The 14,990-nt window shown below is 40.4% G+C and overlaps 1 pseudogene; it reads right to left on the reverse strand.

Annotated features, from left to right (window-relative positions):
* The window catches only part of LOC113018015 (coxsackievirus and adenovirus receptor-like), a 41,756-nt pseudogene extending 33,183 nt beyond the window's left edge, over nt 1–8,573 (reverse strand).
* Between the last annotated feature and the right edge of the window lie 6,417 nt (nt 8,574–14,990).

Consider the following 14,990-nt stretch of genomic DNA (forward strand, 5'->3'; position numbering starts at 1 on the left):
CTTACATATATGTGTAAAAAGAAAATGTACGAGCTGTGATAACTGTTTCTGATAGAATGAGAGTAGACTGATATATTAAATATTAGCTTATTGGGTGAGAAAATCAGACCATGTCATAACTGCTTTAAGTCATACAGAATAGATATCAGAGCCTTAAGCAGGCTGACTTCTGCTAAATGGGTCAAACTGGACTCAAAGCTTCATAGAACTGAAACAAACATTTATTTAAAAGAACAATATTTGTCTCTTATATATAATACATCTATACATGTACTGTCAAAGATACTTGTGTTATGTGACGGCTGTGTGCAGGCAGGAGAAGGACCCAAAGTGCAGACTCCGGAGACAGAAAGTAACTCAAAACAGCTTTAATGCTGAACTCAAAAGGGTAACAAAAACTAAGAATATTAAATACACCTAAGCAGACAAAACACACAGCAAGATAAAGGTAGATCACAACAATGACAAACTGAAACACAGGGCTTAAATACACAGAGGGAGCAATCAGGGAATGGACAACAGGAGGGAAACACAGCTGGGGCAAATCAGAACTAACGAGACAAGGAAGCGTAATCTGAACACACTGAGATAAGACAGAGACCTTCAAAGTAAAACAGGAAACACATAACACAGACTGAACAAAGACACAGACTCACATGCAGGCACTACAACAGAGGGAACATAGACGTGGGACCAGGGCAGACACAGACACTGACTGGACACGGGGATATAGCGGACAGGGGAGACAGCAACTGGATTACACAGAGACAAACCATAAGACATGACTCTAACAAAAACCCAAAGACTAGAAATTATAAATATTATAATAAACTCAAAAACCCTGGGTCAACGACCCAGGCATCCTAACAACTTGAATTTGAGTGAAGATTTAAGGTGATAGGAAATATAAATAACTGCAACTTGAATCTTCACTGAAGCTCAGTATTTGTATAAATGTAAGAAACTGCACTTTGAGTACATTTGCCTTCTCTCTTATAAAATGAACCCAACACTTCTAATATTGGCATACTGCATAACAGACCCAATGTGCAAAACAATGAGTTCCCCTAACGATAAACTGCTATGTTCTGAGTTATTCCTGCAAACTTTGCTATTTTCATGACAAATTCTTCACTTTTTTCTCAATACTTTGCAACTTTATTTGTCAAAAATTACGATTTTTTTTCTTGGATGTTTATACTCCCCAATCCCTGCCCTGCTGTTTTTTTTCTTCTACCTTCATTAGCCCCAATAAGCCATAGTAATTTTCACCTCCACCTTTTTGCTACTTCTACACTAGGTGCATGAATGCAGAATGAGCCATCTAGGCCATAATAATAATAGATTGGATTTATATAGCGCTTTTCAAGGCACCCAAAGCTTTACAATACCACTATTCATTTACACACTGGTGGAGGCAAGCTACGGTTGTAGCCACAGCTGCCCTGGGGCAGACTGACAGAAACGAGGCTGCCATATCGCGCCATCGGCCCCTCTGGCCAACACCAGTAGGCAGTAGGGTAAAGTGTCTTGCCCAAGGTCACAACGACCAGGACAGAGAGCCCAGGGATCGAACCGGCGACCTTCCGGTTACAGATGCGATTCCCAACCCCCTGAGCCACGGTCACCCCAAACCCCTACTTTTCCAACCCGTTTGGTTAAGAAATGATGCAAAGTCAGGACACTATAAAAGTTGTCAAAAACACCACCAGAACACCATATTGTACACCAATGAGTAGTGTTTTGAATGCCTCCTTATGAATGGTGGAAAAAACTGAACTGAACTCAGCCTTTCTCGGAATGCATAGTTGGATTAGTATATAAGTGAAGATTAGTACAGAGTAGATAAAGTTGGCAAATTTAGGCAATCACTTTGCAAATTGAATCCGGAATGAATTGGTGTGTTCTGCACTTCTTCTTTGATTTGGTGATTGGATTTTAAATTAGGTGGATGAGAAAACCATCGGGAGTGCCCTGCATAATTTCAGAAAATGGCATCACAACCGTCACGGAGCGCTGGAAAATGCCAGTTAAGTGACAGGCCATTGCTCATTGTTGTTTTTTGTTTTGTTTTTTTTTGTTTTTAGCCATTGCTCATTGAACATGACAGTGAATGGCATCCTGACTTAGTAAACTGTATTTTTTACATAGTTTCTCAACCAGTTGGGTTGAAAAAGTGGAGGTTTATGGCCAGACTACCAGTCCAGCCCTACAAATATCTTGCGTTCTCCACAATGATCACTGTAACGAACAGCTCTGCCTCTGAAACCGTGTTGTTTCCTCTGTATCTCTTCTGAGATTATTATGCACAAGTGAAACAACTAAGATTCTCTGTTGCCACGAGTCTAATAAAAAGAAAACCCACTTATTATACTGTTAAATTTTACTTTATGAGAAATGAACAAAAAGTAGCAATTTCACATTAAAGTAATTAAAAAATGTATTGAAAAACAAATCTGAAATGAATAAACGATGAATTTAGGACAACATAAAAATAACACAATATCTTTTTGGCTAAGCTGTCTTTCACAAGTGGTCACCACAGTGAAGCTACTGAAAAAAGGACAATCATGATCTTAATTTCTAGACTATTTTAACCCTTGTGATGTCCTCCCGATTTGCATACAATGCGAGCCATCAGGGGTCAAAAGTGTCTCCACTTCATTTGACTGTTTTTTAAAGTATAAAGTATAAATTGTCAATCAATTCAGTGTTACACCTTAGTTTTACTTAAGACCAACACATTAACACAAAATTTACTCAACATTTTACATTTTAGGGCCACCAGACCTTGTTTACAAAAAATAAACCCTGTTTTTTAGCGAAAACAAATTGAGAAAATTAAATATTTAATTGTTTAGATAATTTTGACTATCTGAATAACTAGAGAGTGCTGTATGTTGAACTTTAGTGAGAAAGTTTTTTTTGAACCATTTAAATTTTTTTAATGGCAGCAAATAATCACACTGGTGGTCCTCAGGGGTCAAAAATGTCCCCACTTCATTTGACTGTTTTTTAAAGTAAAAAGTATAAATTGTCAATCAATTCAGTGTTACACCTTAGTTTTACTTAAGACCAACACATTAACACAAAATTTACTCAACATTTTACATTTTAGGGCCACCAGACCTTCTTTACAAAAAATAAACCCTGTTTTTTAGCGAAAATAAAACAAGAAAATTTAATATTTAATTGTTTAGATAATTTTGACTATCTGAATAACTAGAGAGTGCTGTATGTTGAACTTTAGTGAGAAAGTTTTTTTTCAAGCGTTTGAAAATTTTTAATGGCACCAAATAATCACACTGGTGGTCCTCAGGGGTCAAAAATGTCCCCACTTCATTTGACTGTTTTTTTTTAAAGTAAAAAGTATAAATTGTCAATCAATTCAGTGTTACACCTTAGTTTTACTTAAGACCAAAGCATTAACACAAAATTTACCCAACATTTTACATTTTAGGGCTACCAGACCTTGTTTACAAAAAATAAACCCTGTTTTTTAGCGAAAACAAATTGAGAAAATTAAATATTTAATTAAATTAAATATTTAAAAAAAATTAAATTAAAAAAAATTGTAAAAAAAAAATCTCACTAAAGTTCAACATACAGCACTCTGTATGTTGAACTTTAGTGAGAATTTTTTTTTTCAAGCGTTTATAAATTTTAAATGGCAGCACATAATCACACCTGTGGTCCTCAGGGCTCAAAAATGACTCCGTTTGCTTTGAAGCAACAAGTATAAAATATCATCCATCTCTGTGTTTCAAGGTTTTATTCAACTTTATTCCAACTCATTGCCTGACAGTTTTCTATATTTTGGCATGGTAGGAGGGCATGAGTCTGAGTGAAGGCAAACTTTCATGAGGACAAAGGCGTGTCCATATTTGACCCAAGTGCAGGAGGAAGCTCAGGTTTATTCCTCTGCACTGGTCCCATCATGGACGGCATTCTTTCTGCAGTTGCAGGCCAAGGGGCATATACAGTAAACAAGCTGTTACAGGTGATTGTTTTCTTTTGGAAACCTGCAATGTTAGGGACAACTCGTGTCCTGACTGCAGGAAAGACAGTTTGCCATCGCACACGAGCATGTTCCATGTACAGCTGGACCTGCATCACATGCTGCCCATGTTTTTGTCTCAAAGTTCCCTGGTTTACTTGGATGTTCTGTTGGAGGGGACAGAGTCCTCTGAAGGGGACTTGGTGCTCATACAGTCACATCAGTACCAGGATCTTACATCACAGCAGGAGGAACACCCACTTGTGTTTCAAGTCAAGTCAACACCAACACACATCATACACCTCAAATGGGAGCACGTTTGTGTCATGAACGACGATCTTTATGTCTTTATCAAGAAATTATGTCCTTTTTGTGCTTCTATGATTAATCTTGTGTCAGCATGAAAACTTCTCTACCAGACTCAGGATGTCATAAACTGGCCGTAGCGACTCTACTGGATGCACGGCAGTAAGAATCAACACACCCACATATGCCTACAGCTGCATTCGGTCCATTTTTCTTCCTCTCTTGTTGTCCCTCCTTGTTCATCATTGAGTTGGCTGTAGAGCAGGTCATCTGCTAATTGGATGGTTGTTGGTTCAATCTCTGTGTGCTCTAGTCTGGAGTTCTTACCAAGTTGTCCTTGGGCAAGTTACTGAACCCCAACTTGGTCTCTGATGCATCCATTGGCATGTGAACGTTAAAAAGCAGAATACAAGCAGAATACACTGTGTATAATGCTTTCAGTACTCGAGTAGAAAAGCCACTGAAGGAGTATGGGACCTGGCACATGTGCTTGGACTGTGGTAGATCATCTTTCTCTGAGGCACATGAGAGAGTCATGCATCGTCTGTCACTGGGAAGGTTAGAAGACCAGATCAGTGTTTCCTCACGTTACTGCAAATATTCCTCTGTCTCAGCTGATTCCTCTTTCCTGCTTGATTCTTTGTCTTCATCATAATTGAAATGGATGATGTGTAGTCCTCTGACACATCTTCTATTTCAGTTTCACATTCTGAAAATTCAAGAAACTTCAAGAAGCCCAGTCACTTTCTCTCCAAGCTCCTCAGACTACCATGTCCTGGATGCCTGAGAACCTACTTGAACATAGTTCAGATTCTTCATCACTTTTCTTCACTTCATAGCCTTCTTCCACTTCTGCAGGTGGCTGATGTGCTTTTTCAGAGAAAGGGTAGCATGTGCTCTAAATATTGACAATATTTTCTATATCTTCTAACCCTGGATCTTCCTGAACATTGATTCTTCCTCCTCATTATACTAGAGGACAATATGTGCTTTGTCCTACTGGTCATTGCTTTGCACAACATGGTAAAAAAAAAGTATGCTCATCAAAGTATGCAAATCTCCAGTGCAATGGAGGCTTTTGAGGATACTTTCTGTGTATGTATTATTGTAGGGTCGACCTTACAATACGAAACACTTTGATGCGGCTGTTGTTGTGATTTGGCGCTGTATAAATAACATTTCATTGAATATAGAGCACCTGCCTCCTCATTGTGCTGCCTGTTGTGGTTGTTATGACCAGTGCTTGACCCCACACATCAGTGATCCAAGATCAAAGATGTTTGAAAACAGTATGGTGTGAAAATACGGCTCTTTGCAACACTTTGTACTTTGGGGTCATTTTTGTCCACGAGGACCACCAACGTTATAAAATTCAATAAAAACCACATAAATAAATCAAATTACTTGAAACTTATTACAATCATTCATAGTATAGTAATGAATAACTTCTGTTATTTTCAGCCCATTTGATGAATAACAAATACATTTTTGATAGCAAAAGATTTCTTTAGAGGACAAAAATGACCCGTGGACAACACTTAAAGTAATGACTCAAGAGCCACAGTCATGAGTAGATCAGATTATGTTTAGAACTCTGTGTTAACTCAATACAAATGGATGGATGCAATTCTTTTGCTTTATGGACACAGAAAAAAGCCAAAGAAGTGGGTCTGTTGTTTGGTTTCTTTGTACAATATCCAGTTAAATTAGATTTCCCCTTTAACAAATGCACCAGTTTCAGGGAGATGAAAAGGCAGCCATCTACTTCAAAGTAGCTGTCCTTTATTGGTTTCAGGGTGAGGGGAAAGAGAAGAGAAAAAGGACAGCAGAGAGAGACTACCAACAAACAAACTGCATATTGACATGTGGACATTGAAAAGAGAGGACTGAAGGAAAAATCCTCAGAAAAAAACCCGCAACAGATTCTACAGTTTCAGGTAAAAGAAAGACAAGGAGATTTATCTATACAGAAAAACAAACTGACTATTGTCATTTACTTTACTAATAGATGTTAGATTTGAAATAAACATATTATTATTACATTCAGTAACAGCAAAGTTGTAGAGTTCATGGAATATATTTTTGACACAAATATGTCAGATCTTTGTCAGAACTGAAAATCATTTGTTTAAAATGTAGCAGCTGACTGTCGAGTTTTAAAAACCAATGAAATGTTAGGACAATAGGACATTATGTTGTGGTAAAAAGTGTGGGCTAACGATTATAATCCACCACAGCCTACAATTTTGTTTCTTTCTTACTCTTTTACAGTGCTTTTCTGTTTGCCTAATAATTCCTAGACAGAAGAGGAACATATTCAATGTATGTTTGGCTAAAGCTTATTAGAAGACCCTTTATCTATTCTACAAAAACTCAGAGAACTCCATCAAAAAAGGGGTCAGCTTGACCTTCACCCGATTTTCACCAAAATTAAATCAGCTTGCGCTGGTATCTACCATCATTCAAAATTTGAACATATCTTGAAAAGTGTGGACACTAGAAAGCTAACAAACATTAGATACTCCATCACTTTGGGTGATGGACATATAACATTTTAAAAACCTTGACTTGTCCTAAGAAGTACTTCAGTACAACCTATCCAGAATTCTGGCTCCCAGATTACAATCAGCCAGTTGATTACAGATACGCCTGATCTCAACTTGTTATGTGTATAAAGTACAGATGCCCACACAATCAATTTCGTCCACTCCAACCTCTCAACCTACATGGGCAAGACCAAAGAGCTGTCAAAGGACATCAGGATCAAGATTGTAGACCTGAACAAGGCTTACATATGGCCTACAAGACGGTCTGCAAGAAGCTTCATGACAAGGTGAAAACTGCTGGTGCCACTATTCAGAAATATAATAAATATGAAATGACCGTCAATCTCCTTTGGTCTGAAGCTCCATGCAAGATCTTGCCTCATGGGTTGAAGTTGATCATGAGGTGGTGGACAAGCCTTGTAGAACACCATTTGTAACACAATTTCTCCTCTGCTCTTAAAGTCACACATGCAGGCACATCTTACATTTGCCAGGGAATAGCTAAATGATTAAGGGAAGGATCATGAGAAAGTGCCATGGTCTGATGAAACCAAAATCAAACTCTTTACATCACCTCAACCTTTTTTCTTTTTTTTTTTTGCTAAGGAGCTTGTTAGTAAAAAAAAAAACTTCACTGTCCATTGAGGAGCTAGTGGACAGGATACTGTAAAACAACCTTCCCTCAGCCAAAACACAATAGGTGGGTCGTGGATGGGTCCATCCAAAACATAGTACCAAGGCAACAAAGAAGTGTCTAAACAAGAAGAACATTAAGATCACTGAGCCAGTCTAGCCAGTCTCCAGACCACAGTCCTATAGAAAATCTGTAGGAAGAACTGCAGCTTTGAGTTGTCAAGTGGAAGCCAAGAGACCTAAAGAATTTAAAGAGTTTCTGTATAAAGGATTGGGGCAAAATCCCTCTGCAATCTTCTTTTTCTCTGAGATGCTTTAAACATGATTCAGTGAGATATTAGTATGAACCCTGATTTTGTTTTTTACATTTTCTGTAGCAAACAACAACAACAACAACAACAACAACAGCAAGTACACCAGAAACTGAGAGAACAGTGATTAGTCCAACAGATCCATCCTCCTTCCCTCCAGCCTCCTTCCCTCCATCCTCTGTGTGTCCTCCTGTCTGACCTGCAGGTGAGAAACAGGTGTGAGGTGTCAGCTGTCAGGTAGGTGATGAGTGAAGAACAGAACAGAATCCATTTCCTCTTCAAACTGCTGTCAGACATTATCTACTGCACTCTGATCACATCACTCAGACCAGCTGCTTTCTACAAAGTCTCATCAACAACATCTTTAGAAACAAACATCAACAAGCAGGAAGCAGCTTCACCTCTGATCACACACACACTCAACTCTACTCACTCACCTGGAGGATCAACAATCAGGTCGATGCTGTTGATGAACTTCATACTGTCTGCCTTGTTCTTGACACGACACTCGTATGTTCCAGTGTCATTAATCGTCACATTCTTCAGATTCAAAGACACGTCTCCATCCTTCATCTGTCTGTCCTGCAGATCCACCTGGTTCTTAAAAGATGGATGCTGGTCTGGAACAAATTGCCCATCCCCGTACATAAAAACATATTTCTTTCCCAGGTCAGCTCTGCTCCACTCTAAAATAATAATGGTGTTGTTGTTTGGAGCTCGACATATCAGAGTGGCGTTCTGTCCAGACTCTGCTGTGATGGTTTTCTGGCCTGACAGAAGAAACAACACAGAGCAGAGAGATTAAAAGTACAAATGTTCACATATATAGCAGCTGATCTGAGTGAGGATCAGAAAGAGACTGCTGAGCTCTCCTGAACTGGACCAAATGAAGCCCATTATTTGGCAGACTGGCCATCACCCAGTTTATTTGGAGGGAAAATTTTGCAAGACAATGCTAAACTGTATCTATAGTAAAATACCCACTTTGTAGTAAAAGCCATGCGGGTGCTGAACTGACCTGCCTGCAGTCCAGATGTTTTACCAGTTGCTATCGTTTAGTACACCATTAAACAGCAAATATGACAAAGGAGACCTGGAGAAGAACAGGGCAGCTTCGTTCCCCAAAAAATCCAGAAACTAGTCTGGAGGTACATCTTTCGCCATCTTACAATGCTGGGATTGCAGCCATTCCCCAACTCTCTGTGAATGGTACTCATGGCCATTCGAGAATCTGTGTCTTTGATTAGTAGTCGTTGATCAATGGTCATAAGAATTTGCATACTAACAATCATGGAACTAACCCCCCCCCCCAGCACATTATTCATTCAGTGGTGCTAGTTTCCTTTGCTGTGCAAATGTACTGTTTATAAGGTTGGGGAAACCTGCAGTCAGCTGAGACTGGAAAAGTCACTGGGATGAGTCACAAAACGTTTCTCCCACTGAAAATGTCCGGATGAACAGAAAACACAGGCAGCACAAACGACAATTTTAGTAGCACAAACCAGCACAAACGTAGCACAGTTGAATGACACCAGTTTTGTTTGATTCCATTAATGTGGGGGGGCTGGTTGACCTCTGATGACCTCTAGAAATTTTTTTGAATATCTTTAAAATGATAGCAGCACAAACAAAGAATTTGCACCACAAGCGTAGCACAAACGTTTGATACCACTTTTGTTGGATTTGAAGAAGGTGGAGGGGCAAATTCACTCACATCACTCATGCTGATGCTGCTGATCAGTTGGGTCAGTGTTCTTCTGTTTTGTTCTTCCCATGAAGACACGACAATCGTATTTTCCAATATCAGCCGTTGGGTACATTCTTCAGAATCAAAAACATTTCTCCATTTTTTTATCTGTCTGTCGTGCAGATCCACCCGGTTCTTAAAAGATTCATGTCGGGGTATGATGTGCCGTGTGAGGTAAGATTATTGTATTTTGGAATATGGGAAAATGTAAGAAAGGAGGACCATTACTTGTTTAAAATTATGTTGCTGTCAAGCAAAAAGGTAATAATAAAAAACTGGCTGAAAAGTGACCCTTTAAAATTGGAAGAATGGACTGATGTAATCGAGGAAATATATATAATGGAGAAAATGACCTACACTTTTAGACTGAAATCTGATAAATACCGAAAACAGTGGACAAGATGGATAGCCTAGAAGACTCACTCACCCCACAAGGCAGGGATCTCTCCTCGTTGGAGTCCCCCCCCCCCCCCTTTTTTTTTTTCTACTTCTTAATTCAAACTGCTTTTGGTTTTTGATCCTTTAAGGCATAGGCGGATGGCCCTGAGAGAATGGGGTCTAGCTATTCCCCGCTCTGGGTTCAAATACAGTGGGGCAAAAAAGTATTTAGTCAGCCACCGATTGTGCAAGTTCCCCCACCTAAAATGATGACAGAGGTCAGTAATTTGCACCAGAGGTACACTTCAACTGTGAGAGACAGAATGTGAAAAAAAAAATCCATGAATCCACATGGTAGGATTTGTAAAGAATTTATTCGTAAATCAGGGTGGAAAATAAGTATTTGGTCAATAACAAAAACTACAGCTCAATACTTTGTAACATAACCTTTGTTGGCAATAACAGAGGTCAAACGTTTACTATAGGTCTTTACCAGGTTTGCACACACAGTAGCTGGTATTTTGGCCCATTCCTCCATGCAGATCTTCTCGAGAGCAGTGATGTTTTGGGGCTGTCGCCGAGCAACACGGACTTTCAACTCCCGCCACAGATTTTCTATGGGGTTGAGGTCTGGAGACTGGCTAGGCCACTCCAGGACTTTCAAATGCTTCTTACGGAGCCACTCCTTTGTTGCCCGGGCGGTGTGTTTTGGATCATTGTCATGTTGAAAGACCCAGCCTTGTTTCATCTTCAAAGTTCTCACTGATGGAAGGAGGTTTTGGCTCAAAATCTCACGATACATGGCCCCATTCATTCTGTCCTTAACACGGATCAGTCGTCCTGTCCCCTTGGCAGAAAAACAGCCCCATAGCATGATGTTTCCACCCCCATGCTTCACAGTAGGTATGGTGTTCTTGGGATGCAACTCAGAATTCTTCTTCCTCCAAACACGACGAGTTGAGTTTATACCAAAAAGTTCTACTTTGGTTTCATCTGACCACATGACATTCTCCCAATCCTCTGCTGTATCATCCATGTGCTCTCTGGCAAACTTCAGACGGGCCTGGACATGCACTGGCTTCAGCAGCGGAACACGTCTGGCACTGCGGGATTTGATTCCCTGCTGTTGTAGTGTGTTACTGATGGTGACCTTTGTTACTTTGGTCCCAGCTCTCTGCAGGTCATTCACCAGGTCCCCCCGTGTGGTTCTGGGATCTTTGCTCACCTTTTTCATGATCATTTTGACCCCACAGGATGAGATCTTGCGTGGAGCCCCAGATCGAGGGAGATTATCAGTGGTCTTGTATGTCTTCCATTTTCTGATGATTGCTCCCACAGTTGATTTTTTCACACTAAACTGCTTGCCTATTGTAGATTCACTCTTCCCAGTCTGGTGCAGGTCTACAATACTTTTCCTGGTGTCCTTCGAAAGCTCTTTGGTCTTGGCCATGGCGGCGTTTGGAGTCTGACTGTTTGAGGCTGTGGACAGGTGTCTTTTATACAGATGATGAGTTCAAACAGGTGCCATTCATACAGGTAACGAGTGGGGGACAGAAAAGCTTCTTACAGAAGACGTTACAGGTCTGTGAGAGCCAGAGATTTTCCTTGTTTGAGGTGACCAAATACTTATTTTCAACCCTAATTTACGAATAAATTCTTTACAAATCCTACCATGTGGATTCATGGATTTTTTTTTCACATTCTGTCTCTCACAGTTGAAGTGTACCTCTGGTGCAAATTACTGACCTCTGCCATCATTTTAAGTGGGGGAACTTGCACAATCGGTGGCTGACTAAATACTTTTTTGCCCCACTGTATGTTATGATTATGGATGGAACTGGACCTGTCGGGGAGAGGACCAGACTTTGGGCCCTGTCTGGCAGTCTTCATAGGCATGTAAGGGGTTGGATGGATGGTGTTTTTGGGATTGGATCAATAAGACAGTACTTTGGGCATTCCCTGGCTGATAGGAGTCCCCCCTCTCTATACATATGTGTATAATTATTCTTTGCTTTCTTCACCCGACAGATTAGGTGTGCTTTATTCCTTTTAGTTTGTCTTTTTTGCGTTCCTTTTTCATATTTTTATTTGTATCTACCATAAATTTGGAAAATGGTAGAGTTAAAGAATGTGCAAGTTAAAGAAAAAAGATTCATGTTGCTGTTGAGGAACAAACTGCCTATCCCGATACAAAAAGACATATTCTTTATTCCGCACAGCTCTGCTCCACTCTACTACAACATACAGTGGGGCAAAAAAGTATTTAGTCAGCCACTGATTGTGCAAGTTCCCCCACCTAAAATGATGACAGAGGTCAGTAATTTGTACACTTCAACTGTGAGAGACAGAATGTGAAAAAAAAATCCATGAATCCACATGGTAGGATTTGTAAAGAATTTATTCGTAAATCAGGGTGGAAAATAAGTATTTGGTCAATAACAAAAATACAACTCAATACTTTGTAACATAACCTTTGTTGGCAATAACAGAGGTCAAACGTTTACTATAGGTCTTTACCAGGTTTGCACACACAGTAGCTGGTATTTTGGCCCATTCCTCCATGCAGATCTTCTCGAGAGCAGTGATGTTTTGGGGCTGTCGCAGAGAGTAGGAGCCATATGAGTTGTTCCCTTCTGACTAAGTGGGTTGGTTTAAATGGACTCACTGTATTGATGCACGGGTGTGTCTCATGGGTGTGGTAGATGATAAATGTGGTTGCACTCACCTGTTCACAGCACCTAATGTTGATGAGCAGAAAGGTAGGGTGAGCATGAGGCAAAACTTTCTGTTGACCGCAGCTTGAGCGCAGCTTGAATGATTTGATGTATTTTAACTGTAACTTGATGGTTTTGTATATTTGTGCACTAATTGATACCATAGACCAAGTTGTAATTTGATTTAGTAGTTAGTGCAGTTATTGGTGAGTTGCAGTTATTTGTTTGTGCAGTCTGTGCATTTGTTAATCCTATGTCCTTGATTTGTATAGTGGACAGTTGCATGTGGAAATAAAGGAGCAAATGGTACAGAAGTGTATTTTATGTGTTTATTGTTGCGCGTCATCTGTGTCCTCATGTTTAGCCTGCCGCGGCCATTGGTTGGTTGAGCCGCAACACCGAGCAACACGGACTTTCAACTCCCGCCACAGATTTTCTATGGGGTTGAGGTCTGGAGACTGGCTAGGCCACTCCAGGACTTTCAAATGCTTCTTACGGAGCCACTCCTTTGTTGCCCGGGCGGTGTGTTTTGGATCATTGTCATGTTGGAAGACCCAGCCTCGTTTCATCTTCAAAGTTCTCACTGATGGAAGGAGGTTTTGGCTCAAAATCTCACGATACATGGCCCCATTCATTCTGTCCTTAACACGGATCAGTCGTCCTGTCCCCTTGGCAGAAAAACAGCCCCATAGCATGATGTTTCCACCCCCATGCTTCACAGTAGGTATGGTGTTCTTGGGATGCAACTCAGTATTCTTCTTCCTCCAAACACGACGAGTTGAGTTTATACCAAAAAGTTCTACTTTGGTTTCATCTGACCACATGACATTCTCCCAATCCTCTGCTGTATCATCCATGTGCTCTCTGGCAAACTTCAGACGAGCCTGGATATGCACTGGCTTCAGCAGCGGAACACGTCTGGCACTGCGGGATTTGATTCCCTGCCGTTGTAGTGTGTTACTGATGGTGACCTTTGTTACTTTGGTCCCAGCTCTCTGCAGGTCATTCACCAGGTCCCCCCGTGTGGTTCTGGGATCTTTGCTCACCGTTCTCATGATCATTTTGACCCCACAGGATGAGATCTTGCGTGGAGCCCCAGATCGAGGGAGATTATCAGTGGTCTTGTATGTCTTCCATTTTCTGATGATTGCTCCCACAGTTGATTTTTTCACACCAAGCTGCTTGCCTATTGTAGATTCACTCTTCCCAGTCTGGTGCAGGTCTACAATACTTTTCCTGGTGTCCTTCGAAAGCTCTTTGGTCTTGGCCATGGCGGCGTTTGGAGTCTGACTGTTTGAGGCTGTGGACAGGTGTCTTTTATACAGATGATGAGTTCAAACAGGTGCCATTCATACAGGTAACGAGTGGGGGACAGAAAAGCTTCTTACAGAAGACGTTACAGGTCTGTGAGAGCCAGAGATTTTCCTTGTTTGAGGTGACCAAATACTTATTTTCCACCCTGATTTACGAATAAATTCTTTACAAATCCTACCATGTGTGAATTCGTGGATTTTTTTTTTCACATTCTGTCTCTCACAGTTGAAGTGTACCTCTGGTGCAAATTACTGACCTCTGTCATCATTTTAAGTGGGGGAACTTGCACAATCGGTGGCTGACTAAATACTTTTTTGCCCCACTGTATGTTGTTTGGAGCTCGACATATCAGAATGCGTTCTGTTCACACTCATATATATATATATATATATATATATATATATATATATATATATATATATATATATATATATATATTATTTATTTATTTATTTTTTTTTTTTTTTTTCCAGATTCAATCTGAGCAATTCAAATTTAAGTTATTCAAATTCAGTTTTTGCAAGTTTGACTCTCATCATCCCACTGGAGCACAAACTGGGTGTCATCAGGGCGCTACAACACAGAGTGAACACCATTCCCACTGACACAGCAGCCAGGGAAGCAGAAGAACAGCACAACAAGAAGGCACTGAGTAAATGTGGTTATCCTAGCTGGACTTTTGTCAAAGCTGGAAAGGTGCCTAAAGAAATCTCAATTCGATCCAGGAGAGAAGGACAACCGCCTGCTCAGCGAAAGCCTGTAGTGATCCCATATGTGTCAGGAGTATCGGAACAATTGAGACAATATTTTTCTAAACACAAAATTGGTCCACCCCAATGATCAGAGTAAACAGAGTAACATAGTGTACGCTGTTAAGTGCCAGGAGGATTGCCAGGATTTATACATCAGGGAAACCAAACAATCTCTGGGTAAGATGATGGCACAACACAGAAGAGCTACCTCGTCAGGCCAGGACTCTGAAGTCTATTTACGCTTACAGCCCAGTGGATTCTCTTTAGATTAATCATTAACCTGCAGTAGGTT

The sequence above is a fragment of the Astatotilapia calliptera genome, unplaced genomic scaffold (genome assembly GCF_900246225.1).
Source record: "Astatotilapia calliptera unplaced genomic scaffold, fAstCal1.2 U_scaffold_31, whole genome shotgun sequence".
In the NCBI taxonomy this organism is placed as follows: Eukaryota; Metazoa; Chordata; class Actinopteri; order Cichliformes; family Cichlidae; genus Astatotilapia; species Astatotilapia calliptera.